Here is a 13088-nt window from a genome sequence, read left to right as displayed (position 1 = left end):
GCTACTGCCCTGGGAAAAGAGCATGCGTTTCTCCCCCTAAGAGAGGCTGTGCAGAGCCTGGCATGAAAAGGCAGGAAGTTTTTTCTACAAATGACATATTTTCATTTACATTACCTCTACTAAACAGAGTCTAACTCTCCTATTACACAACCTATGCCATCACACTAGCCAAAAGAGCTAAGGGTCCCCACATGGCCTAGGACAGAGCCAGAAGTCAGCACAGATTTTGTTAAGTGCCACCCTTGAACTCCAGCCACATGCTCCCAAGACCAGTAACCCTGCAATCCTGCTGTCTCTTGCAAGCTACACCATGCTGCATGCTCCAGCAGCAAGTCACAACCAAGCTGTGAAACAACACTCAGAAGCAAAAGACAACACCAGATCACTCAGGCAAATGCTGAGGAGAGGTGACAGTAACAAGAAGGGTTATGTTTAGCCTCACATCTGTGCTGTTTGCAGGCTCTCTTCGGAGGAGGGAAAACAACATCTTAAGAATAAATCTTTTACTTGGAAAACATGCAGCCTGGGAATAAATAAAAAAAAAAATAAAAACCAAATGAATAAATAAATGAATTAATAAATAAGTAAATACAGTCTAAGAGAACAGGTAATTCAGGGGAGACAGACTGTTGAACAGAGATTCAGGGAGCACACATGCAGGACCACCAGCAAAGGGAAAATCTAGTGAAAGCTTTCATCTTTGGGGCCAACAAGTAAGTTCCTGCTCCCCTGGCCTGGCTGTCTCACCAGGATCATCTTGCAGGAGAAGGGAGGAAGCCCTGTTCTGCCTCCACTTTTCACAGCCTGCCCTCCTACAGCAGGGGAAACTAGCTCCATTCTTCCCTGAGCTTTTCCATCCCAAAACCCAACAGAAACCCAGATGCCAGACAAGAACTAGGAGCTACTGGTAAAGGTAGCCCACTGTGGAGAACATGCAAAGGCACTGGATCTGGGTCTCAGTCTGGAACTAGCCACTTCATACAGTAACCTAACATCACAGAGCCCACCTGTACCCTTCTACAAAAAGAACCACTATTTCATTCTCTAGCCTCATTCAGCCCCACCACACCAAGTCCCCACCACAGCTGGTCCCGGACCACCTACTGCAACAGCAAGTACCATCAGAGGAGTAGAAAAGCACACAGTTTGCTCAGGACCAGCTCAAGCACACATTTGCAAGCACATTCCCACCTAGTCTTCCAGCATTCTAGGAACTGGCCACAGCAGCAATAGGATCCTCCCCTGTCCACTACACACTGATCCCAAGAAAGTAACACCATGTTCGGTTAAAATTCCACACAACCAACCACTTGGGCCACCCAATCCAACTCCAGACAACCTTGCTAGGAACATTTCCCTATTACTGCTTCAACACCAGGTAACAGATCTGAGCCTCACTGAATTAGAGGTGGTTGCAAATACAGTTTCCTGCCCCCCAAAACTAGGCATGTTTCCATCTGCCTTGATGCCCCTGCACCCTGCCTAAGGATGGAGTGACTGGCTTGAAAAATCAGTTCAAACCCCTCTAAGTGTTAATCCCGCACATTCAAATCAGAAACCCAAACCTCTAATTTACTTCACACTGAAGTCACGCAAATATAAGCATTGCTCCTGATCCTACTTCTGTATTTACTTTTATGGTTGCAGGTATTATAATTATTGTACTAACAGTACTTTAGTTGTGATTATAAATACACAAACTCACGTGCCTATATATGTGGAAGCACGCATCCACACACACTCACTCTTCTACCTCTTGAGAAATGGGTCTGTTCCGCTTTCTTCTGCTACTGATAAAATATTGATTAGGGAATTTGAAAATTTGAAATGATTTAGGAGTCCCTGGATGGGAAACGTAATGTACTGTGCCGGTCGCATTATGAGCCATCCATCACCTGTCAGCAAGCAGCAAGAAAGTGACAGAATCAATACAAACGTGTCTGAAGATGGGTTTAACTCATTTCCCTTCCCCCTCGGGCAATGGCTAGAGCATCCCAGCTGGAGAGGAAGGGAGGCTTGGTAGCTAACCCTAGGCCAACCTCAACCCATCCAAAGTGCAAGGGGGTTAACTTCTTCCTTGGCAGTCCAACCACACCAGGGTCAAGAGCTGATGTGAGGGCCCTCAGCCGCTCTACCCTGGGAAGCAGGGCCAGGACAGCCAGCCAGGAATTGCTAATACAAACCCCAAGGGCTGTGTTAATTTCACAAGCCCTCATGTCAGCTCACAGAGCCTTTCTAGATGGTCTGGGGTACTGAAGACCTCCACGTGGGTCACAGCACCTGCATGGCTCCTACTGAGACTGCTTTGACTGACTTGAGCAGGGTGTAATTTGTCCCTGAGACCTCCCAGGGCTGGTAAACTTTCTCCAATCCTGCCTCCCCCAGCACACTTTACCCCATGGCACACTCCCACAGCCTCACAATACTGTTACTCTGCTCTCGGAGTGACCACACCAGGCAGCAGCACAGTATAGATCCCCGGCTGACCTCCCTACCCGTTCCTGCCATGCACATCATCAGCATTGACTTTCCTTCTGCATCACCCACTTTCAGTTAGCACAGCCTGATCCAGCTCCTCATTACACCACAGAGCTTCTTCCTTAAAGTGTCTGTTGTTCTTACTAGGTTCAGGAGTTCTGAAACAACAAAAGGGGGAGTGGAATCCATCCATAAGGTGATATATTATCCTCCCGCACTTTGCAGATGGATTCAATTGGCCTGTAATCCTATTTTGCAGATTCCCTCAGAGCACTGTAATTCATCCTGCAAGGTATTTCAAATGAGACTGGACAGACCACTGGAGAAATGATAGGACCTGAGAAGGCTCCTATGAGTAGGCTATCGCTCATCTGTTATTAGAGTTAATTATTCTGAGGGCACACCGCAGGAGGTGATGGCAGCACAAGGGCAGCTCAAACAAGGCTGACAGAGTGGCTCAGGCCCAGAGAGGCTGTTTCGAAAGCTGCTCCTCAACTCAAGTCAGCTCACCATGGGACACATACAAAGGAAGCATTAACACTGGCTGCAGAGCACGTGGTGCGGCACAAGGGATGGGAACAGGAGAAATGGGGATGTTCCTGAGCACAGGACACCTTTTGACTTGCTAACTGTGCAGTGGAAGACTCAACAAGCTGCTAGGTGGGAACAGCGAGCATCTCCAAGCCTCCCCCTTGACTAGCTCTTCTCTATCAAGACAAAAGCCTGATAGATGTCCCCTCCCAATACCTTTCAAGGCTCCAGGGTGGCAGCACTAGCCAATAGATACAGGAGCAAGCATTTGTAATCTTGGCAGTTCTTTTCTCCTCTGTTCTTTCTGCAAGGGTGAAGCTTCAGCTTTAAGGCAGTGTCAAGCCACCACCTTGGCTTAGCTGTTCTACAGGCAGCAGAAACAGCCAGAAGGGTGCCAGAGCCCAGCTCTGCCATGTCAGTTGATGATGTGGCTGCAGGTAAAGCTTCTTGAACAAAACCTTCTCATTTATTTTGCTTTTAATTCCATTATTTAATAGACTGCAAAACCCTTAATGTGGGAGTCCCAACTACTGTGTCTGTTCAGTTCACTCTGGATATGTCCCTTCTACCTTACCATCCCTAACAGACTCTACAAATGGTTTCCAAATCCAGCAGAAGTGGTCTATTTGCTGCCTAGTATACCATGTAATCTTTTTGCAGAGGTGGTATTGATCTTATTAAACCTCCAGCCATTGAGTCTTCAGATGTGTCTCAGCATTTGCTTTCCTAAAGCAAAGCAAAGTGCTTCTTCCAGCCCCACAGCGCAGGTGACAGCACCAGCCTACACTGACCCGGGGGCAAGACGATTACTGCATTTCTGAGAACAATTTAATAGTCAGTAGAGCCATGGCTGTAGGGTCCTTAGTCAGAAGCAATACCCCATCTCAAAAAGAAATGTCCAAGTCATTTTAACTGTAAGGGACAGAAATTAGGGACTAATTCAGCCCGTAACAGGTACTGAATGCTGAGCTCAGAAGCAGCTCTGCTTCTGGCTAATGGATTTTGCACACTAAGACTAGCTCAGAGCTCTCAGCTCACTACTCCAGGACACTCACAAGACTCATTTGCAGCTGCCTTGTCAATTTTTCCTCACCCATCCACAAAAGAAGAAACTCATGCAATTACTTGCACAGTCCTCTCCAAAAAACTAACCATTCCCTCAGCACACAAACAGGCTCCAGCTGAGAGAGAAGAGGCACAGAATGCTGAGAGGCTGCAGGAGGCCAGACAGGGGAAGAGGCACCAAGCCACAAAGCACAAAGTTTGAGCTCTTTAAAAAAATTATATACATATATATATAATACACACACACACACACACATCTGTATGTGCAGGTACATAAGGCTCACCTTTTTGGAGAAAGGCAGCACCACAGTGTGCTGGGAAGGTAGAAATGTAGAACACAGTCTAACCAGATGCTTATCTGACAGACCATCAGCACTGGGTTATGTTCCCAGGCTGCCCTTGCAGCGACATCCAAGGAGAGGACAGATGGCAGCTCCACAGAGCAGCATTAGGACCATGACTGGTGTCTTTCTTCTAGATGAGGCTCTCATGCTGCAGCTTACAGCAGTCACCGAAGGGGGTGGTGATAAGTGGCCACTGTCTGGCCCAGAGGCATTGGGGTGCCAAGTGGAAGGGAGAAAGAGTCACGGCTTCCATCTCTTTGCCATTTGCGCTGACCCAATTGTGTCAGCCCTGCTTGTCAGCTCATCTGTCATGGGGTTGGTTCCTGCTGGGGCCTCAGGACCTGTGAAGGTAGCTGCACATGTTAGACTATTTATCTTCTCAGGTTGTTGGGACAAGGGGTCTGACAGCCTTATTAGTTATCCCACAAAGCAGAGCCCAAACACATCCTCAGAGAGGACAGGAAATAACCCCAGGGAACAGGGGAACACCACAAGCCACATGCCTCCCAACTCCCCAGACCTCAGCGGAAGGCAAAGCAGGAGCACAGCCTGAACACTGAAATCTTTGCTAGAAATACATGGAAAAAAGCCCTGAAAGCTGAAGCTTCCACTCACCTGACACCTTTCCTTAGCCAGCTTTTCCTTAGGTAAGTTGTGATTTCTAGTGGGCAGCGATCATCCCCACTTTTTGCACTAATCTGTCAAAGCTTTGTCCTGGGATGTGCCCAAGCTGGGAGGTAGGACAGCAACATTTTAAGACTACATGCTCCAGCTCCAGAGCTCTTTCAGGAAGAGACACAGGCCCAACACTCATTTGTGCTAGGACCAAGACAATGGTATGCCTTTGCTGGACTGGTATCATGGAGATCTAGACTATTCCTGCACCACCCTCAATTAATCATACAGTCTTCAAGAGATGCATTGCTCTGGCAACCAGCCAGCTACCCACACATGGCTTTCTAGAAAGAGAAAGAAATATTACTCCAACAGCCTAAAGAAGTTATCCATATCTATGTGATGCCCACATGTCCTGGAAGCAGCAGGTAGGGACCTGCATCTCTACACCACAGCAGAACCAGGATGCATACAATGGCTCACCAAAGCACTGAAAGCACCAGGCACAGCAGTTGGGTGACTAAGAAAAACAATGTCCTACTAGCCCTCAAGACACATCAGTGGGAAGAGTTGCTTCAGCAGAATAGCAAAGAAGTACTCTGCTCCCAAAGCTGCCAAAACAGTGCTCCTCCAACCAGTACAAGTGTTTCCAAGTGACACACATACACCCAGGCTGTGCATCAAGGCAGCTCTTGTATATGCTGGCTTTTGGGTAGGGAAGTCCACGTGCATGATTATAAACCAGTCGGTCACTGTCAGTCAAGGCTGCCCACCTGCCCTGCCAACATCTCCATCAGGGCAGGAACCCAGCCAGCACTAGGTCCAGGATCCATCCCAGCTGCTCAGGACACAGCCAGAAGCCAGAAACCAAGCAAAGGCTTAGTAAAATGGAGTGTGCTGTAGGGGGGAAGGAGCGGACACAGCTCTTTAAGCAAGTCATTTCAATTGCCTTGAGAAAACAGGTTGTTAAAATGATGGAAATAAATGAGTTGTTTGAGCAGCCTCGGAAATGCTTTCAGAGAAATCTTTCAGGTAAGAACACTGATTGCAAATACTTATTAACTGCTCCCTCATTATCAAAGATATGTGATATGTATGTTTACATATTTTGATACATTTTTATTAATCCTACTTACTGTTTAATTCACTAAAACTGCACAGAACTGTCACCAAGCAAGCCCCTAAACATAGCCTCAACTTCTGCACAGGCAGGCTTGGGCACTGGAGAAGTCACTCGAGCATCTCCCTGTACCAAGGAACATGTGTCACCAGTGTTAGACCTGAAATGGCTCTTTTGATTGCAGCCCCCCAGAAAGGAGGATCTTGCTTTAGATGATGCATGCAAGGGTCATTTACCCACCTGTGTCCACTCATGACAGCACCAGCCAGGAGACCATAGGTCCCTCTAATTCAGCCTTCTGTCTCCAACAGCAACCAAGCTTGATGCTAATGGAAAGAACTGAACAGAAGATGGAACATGGAGGTGTTTTCCCAGGACATTTCTCCAGCTCCTAGCAGCCCAGCACTTAGAAACTCTCAAGCTATAAATCACTCCAGGGCTACGTTTAAACCATCATCAAGAGTTATCTGCCATGAAATTACCAAATTCCTTTTTAAATGTTCATGATATTTTTTTCGTCTCCACAACATCCCAGTAAAGTTTACAGGGCTGAATGAGTCCCTACCCACCCCCACCCCCCTCCACTCCCCAGCATGTAGTACTGTTTAGTTTAAACCTGCAGCCCACTGTTTTTGGTGGGGAGCCCCAGCTTCTTGCCCTGCAGGAAACAACAAACAACTGCCTCCTAATCAGCTTCTTAGGTGATTTTATAGGTGTGTCTCAAGTCCTCCTCATTCATGTTTTTTTCAAGCTGGTGAGTCCCTATCTAGACTATCCTCAGATGGAAGCTGCAACACCATCAACTTACATAAAGCACAGCTCCCTGCTCCAAATCAACATCATCTCCAGCAGCAACTTCAGCATGAGTGATGCACTGTGCTGGGACAAGGGTTCTCCTCTGGGGCTCCTCACTGGAGCTGTTCTTCCAATGGAGAACCTGAAGGTCTGTTTATTTTAAGCAAGGCTTGAGAGATGCACAGGCAGAGGATGGGTGAAGAGGTTCCCTGCCTCCACATGACCACACAGCCTGCCACAGGCCACTGCCTCAACGAGAGACAAGATCTTCCCCTGAGGAGAGCCATGCCGGAGGGAGGCACAGACTGTCACCTCCTGGCTACTTGGTCAGGGGTTTCTGTCCAAAGCAGAGGCATCACGCTGACAGACAGATCCCTGCAGGCTTCCACAGCCTCTGTCACTCCACTGGAAGCAAAGGGTCCCACCAGCCCTCCTTCCAGTAATCCTGCCCAGCGACTGCAGCGTCCCAACTAGTAAGTACCCTCTGAACACACAAGAAGCATGTGGTCTGCAAACTGCACCCACCACAGAGATTACAGTTGGTCCAAACACATTTTGTTTTCAGAAGAAGCAAAACACTGGTGAAAACCTGGTGTGGTGCCGAGCCATGGATTCTTCATCATCAGCACCTCGCCTTCAGAGTGCACACAGCACCGGCTGGTGTTTGCAAGAAAAAATGGGAAATATCCTCTCTCCACATATAGCTGTTACAAAGTGCTTCATCAGAATGGTAAACCCAGCAGGGCCCAAAGCAGATAGGCTCACAGGTAAGAACCGACAGGCATGGCATGCATCTGATGGCCTTTATTCCCTGGCAAACCTAAAAAAAGACCAGTTGCAGCTTTCTGTACACAGCAAGGGTGTTGTCTTGGTGTCACAATTTTCATACCATTAGAGCAAAGATTATGGGTCAAAGAAACCAGATGTGTTTTGGTATTGAGCTTTAGGCCCTCAACATCCCTGCAGAGGCCCAAAATAGAACCTAACCCTTTGCCACAAAAGCCAGTCCTCACATCACTTGTGAGCGAAACCCAGGTTCACTTCCCAGCCACGCAGCCTCTGCAGACACCTCCACCAGATGGGACAACACATCAGCCCCAGAACACCATACCCTGTTTACTTCAATCCTAATCCAGTGCCAGCAAAGCTCACTGAGAAGTATAACAAAGCATCTCTTTCACCAGCACCTAAGTAGAGCCTGCACACTCAAAGCTTTGAACTTGCCTATACAGCTCATGCAGCATTTTCACCGCAGAGAGAACACAGCGGCAAGACTTCATGCACTAACTGTATCCCTCCCTCACTGCAGCTGTGTGGTCCCAGGGGCCTTAATTAACCAGCATGTATTCTTGCAGGGAGCTGCTCTGTAGGAACATTTACATGTTCAACTCCTTTGGACAAGTTCAGAAGCAGGCAGCTAATCCTCTCCCAGGTCTCAGTGTCATATCAATTTCCTGTTCGAAGCTGAGCTCTCTCCATCAGGGTTTTTAAACTAATGAGATGTACCAAGGACTTCAACTCTGGGAATATCAAATGCAGAAGGATTCAATTTCATTCGATTTTCATGTGATCTTCCCTTCGTAATTAACACCATACAGTATGTAACATCTCTTCATCCTACCACTGGATACAGTCTCTGCTGAAGACAAACATGTCAAGAAAGGTGACACATCATCCTACACTGCCAAAACCTTCTAGCAGTTGAATTTTTTTTCTTTTTATCCCCTCTGCAAATATAATCCACATCCTCAAGGTAATATTCAGAGCTTTAAATCTCCAAGAGCAGTGGCATATGTCCCTCAGGGCTCACAGGTACAGCAGACCCTCTTGTTTTTTCACTCACATGGATTATTCTCTGACACATTGGTGCACGGGCACAGGCTCAGAGAACATTTTGTAGGCTTGTCTTTCCTACCATCATGAGAGGGCTAAGGATCTCCAGTGTGTCTGAGCAAAGACGAGGAATTGTGAAACCATTCAGCATCTTTCCCAAAGGCAGCCCTAGTCTTCCTGCCATGGCGAATGTGCCTTTTCCTCTTCTGCCACAACCCTCCCAAGACCATGCTAACCACATTGCAGAACCGATTAGCCAGTTCCCTAAGCACATGATACTCCTACACCAGCCATGCTCTTCTGTGAGTTTTTGGGTAACTAGAGAGAAGGATCAGCCTTCTGATCTGTTCATACCTTGTTTACTGTAAAAGGAAGCCAGTTTGACCAGGGCTGCCAGACATGGTGATAAGAATTAGCATACACCATTGGCTCCCACCTATGGATTTCATCCTTAAGTGTTAAATGAAAGAGGTGAGCAACTTTGCAGAATGCAGGTAGGGTTCAGGCCCTGAAGGCTTTCTACACTGCTAAGACACAGCTGACTGCAGTGGCCATAAGCCTGGAGAGGACACAAGCCACCACCTGTCCTTTTTTAGACCTAAGTGAGCTCAGCTGTGCTACATCTGGCAGGATCTGCAGAAAAGGCAATGCTCCTTCTGATCAGAGGATTTTGGACTGGTCCCTCTGTGGAGCAAAAGTCTGCACAGCAATATAGCATGATGCAAAAACCTGGTTAAGGGACAATTCCTACAGGCACTGGTATATGAAGGTTTTTAGGAAGGATGTATGTGTTTTAATGCCCATTACTATAATCAGACACTGCCAAATTCCTATGGCCCTGATCCAGCAGAAATCCATGCAGAAGGACCTTCCTTCAACCTCTATGGCAAGGGAACACCCAAGGTAGGAAGGGAAGAAGATACTGCTTTAAGCACAAGCAGAGCAAGTGAAGTCTGTTTACTCCAGGAGAGAAGCAGATTCTTCTCCAGAGGTAAGAAAATAAGAGCCAACAACTATTTACCAGATACAGCTTAACTCTGGGCTGTCGTTTCAGGAGCCACATAAGGGCTCAGAACAAGATCTGGGGTCCTCTCTCCATGTTAATCTTTTGAGGAACAACTCTGCTGCCATTCAAGCACAGATATTAAATATACACTGATTAAAGGCAGCATGCAGTGCAATATATGTGTAATATATTCCAGATCAGTATGTAAAAAGCCTCATTTTTCCAAACCCAACTGTTTTATTTACAAGATCTCAGTTGTACTCCTGACTTTTCCACACAGGGTAGCAGAATCTGGAAGGGACTTGCCTGGATTAATTCAGCAAAAGCTCGCTTTCTGCAGACTCAAATTTATGCTCTACCCTTGTGCATATAACAGCCACCATCCCATTCCCACCCACTACCAGCAGCCCAAAGAGACCATTTTAATAGATGTTGCATTGCATCTGTCCTTGCCCCAGTCCCAGCTCAGAGCCTTAGAACATTAAATTCTATTAACCAGACCATTTGCCAACTGAAGTTGCGACCAACGGACTCTCCCATACCTGCAGCACCCAAAACATCCTTGTAAATCCCTCCCCTGCTGATGCTCACGCTGTTGTGCACAGCCAGCTTCAGAAAAGCCAGTCTCATACTGCTGCGCCAGGAGCCTGCAAACTCAAAGACCTGAGCAGCACCCCAGAGGAGAGTTCATGAACACTTTATTATCACTCCATCATGGAGTTCCCCGCACTGCCCAGCAGCTCCAAATGAGCTCTCCACAGCCATGACAGCACCATAGGACCACCAAGGTTTCATTAATATTCATGTACCATTGACACTCTAGCAAGCAATGAAAGCTTGCTTTCTACAGGGTATCATTAAGCAAGGTGAAACAAGTGACCTTTTAAGACCATCTGCGTCACAGATATCACCGGGAGCTGAAGGGACAGAGACAGGGTCATCACCCAGTACTTCTTCTAATAAATAACAGTTCTAAATGAGCATGGCCTTGCCATGCCCAGCGGGACCCACATGAGACTGAAAGCATCTGGGAAGTGGATGCCTGAACTGCAGAGCCAGGAAAGGCAGTGTCTTCTTGCAGCAGCCCTTCCGGAGAGGCAGGGCAGCTGGTTGTGCTGCCAGTTGTGCCATGCAGTGGGAAGTGAGGGTGCAAAGATCTCACCAGCAGATTAGGTGTGCAATTCTGAAATAAATCATGGTGTTAGGGCACAGTTAGTCCAGCTCACTGGAAACACACACACCTCCCTTTACAAGCTGGTAGCATTTAGGAGCATCCCAGAGCATCCTTGAAGCATGCAGCTCAGAGTATTTAGCAGAGAGCTCCCCCAGGCAGCAGTTGTAACACTCCACATAGCAGAGACTTGATCTCGAATTACAGACCCTAATTGCTGCTATCAGTCAGAGTAACAATTAGCATCAGGTTTATGCATTTCCAGTTTTCTCAGGAGAGGATGCAGAAGGAAAAGAGAGCCTTAGCCCCAGTTTATCTCGAGTTCACTGGGAGGCCACAAGAAACTCAAGACAAACTTTGCAGGCACCGGGGTTACCCAGAATATTCACCACCTCTGAAACAACCAAAGCCACACAGAAAAAAGCTCCTCCAACCTTCCTAGTCCAAGCAGCCAGCCATCCCACCTCTACATTTCCATAGAAATAAGCTAATAGAAGATCACATCTCACCAAAACCAAGATACCCACCCTGCTGTGAGAAGCCACCATCACCCATAGTCTCTCCTCTTTTTTTTTAGCTCCTCCACTGAAGACTGATATCCAACTCACACACATTATATGTGCACAAGACAAGGTTGATTCAGCCTCTTCATTCTTCTATGACTCTGGATCTCCATAACCCCATGATACTAAAACTGAATTGTGCAACAGGCCACATGCAAGCAAGGAAAATCCTGTACCCCTACACCCATGGCTGCACACTGAGCTGCCTATAAGGGCCTTTGCAGCATGCTATTTCATAAAAACTTTGCTTCATGTTCCCTTATAAATTCTGAGGGATCGAGAATAGAGTCAGAAATTAAGGACATGCAGGGTGATCCCAAACCCACAAGATTTCTAAAAGCATTTGCCTGATCTGCAAACTTATACCAGCAGGAACTCATCTGTGCTCATCATTTCCCTCCAACACAGAGGTTGCCTGAGGAACAGGAGAGACCATGTTCAATAGCAAAAACGTTTAATGCTCAAGGTGAGAGGTACATACTGCTTTAAACTAACTCAAAAAACTAGAGGACAGCAAAAAGCATAAAGCCAAGATGGCAACATACTCACCCTCACAGAAGGTCGCCCCACAAGCACTGCTGTCTGAATCACTCTACAGCTGTGACTAAGGGACATAAGGGTGTATGGGCACAGGGCTACAGCAAACAGAACTGTGAGGACACCCAGCAGGGCTACGGCCCCAGTGCAGCCTGCTGGCCCTCCTACCCACGGCCAGAGGCAGAAGGATCGCAGGACTAAAAGCTCCATCCCCAGGAAACCCACTGGAATTGCGTGCTGCAGTCAGCCAGACTTACCCTGTGCAGCATCCCAGGCTTGGCTGGTCACTTCCACCTGTGCGTCCCTGTGAGCCAAAACGCCCTGGACGGAGGGAGAGCATGGTGAGCAGCTCTCAGGGTGTCTTTGCAGTGCCTGCCCAGCCAGACTCCCTGAGTTTGCACTGCCCTCAACAGCCTCTGTTAAGAAGCAAACAGCCCCAACACTACAGATACTCACACTTCTGGAAGCATTTTAAAGTCAGACACCTACATGCTTGCTCACTGTCCCAGTGCTCATAGCACACACACCCACACCCCCCCCAGGCAACCTGGACCTGGGCCCACAGCCTGCTGTGTGCAGGTCTTGGCCCCACAGCCCATGAGGAGTGGGCTCTGGCCCTACAGTCTGATGCAAACAGACCTTGGCCTCCGAGCCTGTCACGATGGGGACACAGCACCACAACCTGCAGGTCCCAGCCACACAGCCTGCCACAAGGTCTTGGCCCCAAAGCCCATTAAAAGTGGGCCCAAAGCTCACATTGTCACAAGCAGATCTTAGCCCTACAGCCCATCACAAGGGGGCCGCGCCCTACAGCCTGCGACAAGCAGGTCTCGGCCCCACCCGTTATCACAAGGAGGGCGCAAGCCCCATCGCCTGTCACGGGTGGGCCCGGTCCCCGCAGCACTGCGACAGCCGGCGCCCAGCCGCAAGGCCGCTGTTTACCTCCCCGCGGGGAAGCGGCGAGGAGCAACCCTCAGCTCCGCCTCCGACGGAGGGGCGGGTGTACATTAGCATGCAGCGCGGTGCGCGC

The 13088-nt window shown here is 48.2% G+C and overlaps 1 long non-coding RNA gene across 1 annotated transcript in view; it reads right to left on the bottom strand.

The window, feature by feature from the left end:
- LOC133208030 (uncharacterized) overlaps nt 1–12374 on the bottom strand; it is a 37619-nt gene extending 25245 nt beyond the window's left edge. Inside the window, exon 1 of the long non-coding RNA XR_009724218.1 lies at nt 12316–12374. This is a non-coding gene — a long non-coding RNA (uncharacterized LOC133208030). The remainder of the gene's footprint in view (nt 1–12315) is intronic.
- Nucleotides 12375–13088: the final 714 nt, after the last annotated feature.

The sequence above is a fragment of the Neopsephotus bourkii genome, unplaced genomic scaffold, assembly GCF_033783945.1.
Source record: "Neopsephotus bourkii isolate Nb327-2 ecotype Australia unplaced genomic scaffold, CSIRO-AGI_Nbou_v1 NB_234, whole genome shotgun sequence".
In the NCBI taxonomy this organism is placed as follows: domain Eukaryota; kingdom Metazoa; phylum Chordata; class Aves; order Psittaciformes; family Psittacidae; genus Neopsephotus; species Neopsephotus bourkii.
The sequence above is the reverse complement of the archived record's forward strand: the minus strand, read 5'-3'. Positions and strand labels throughout refer to the sequence as shown.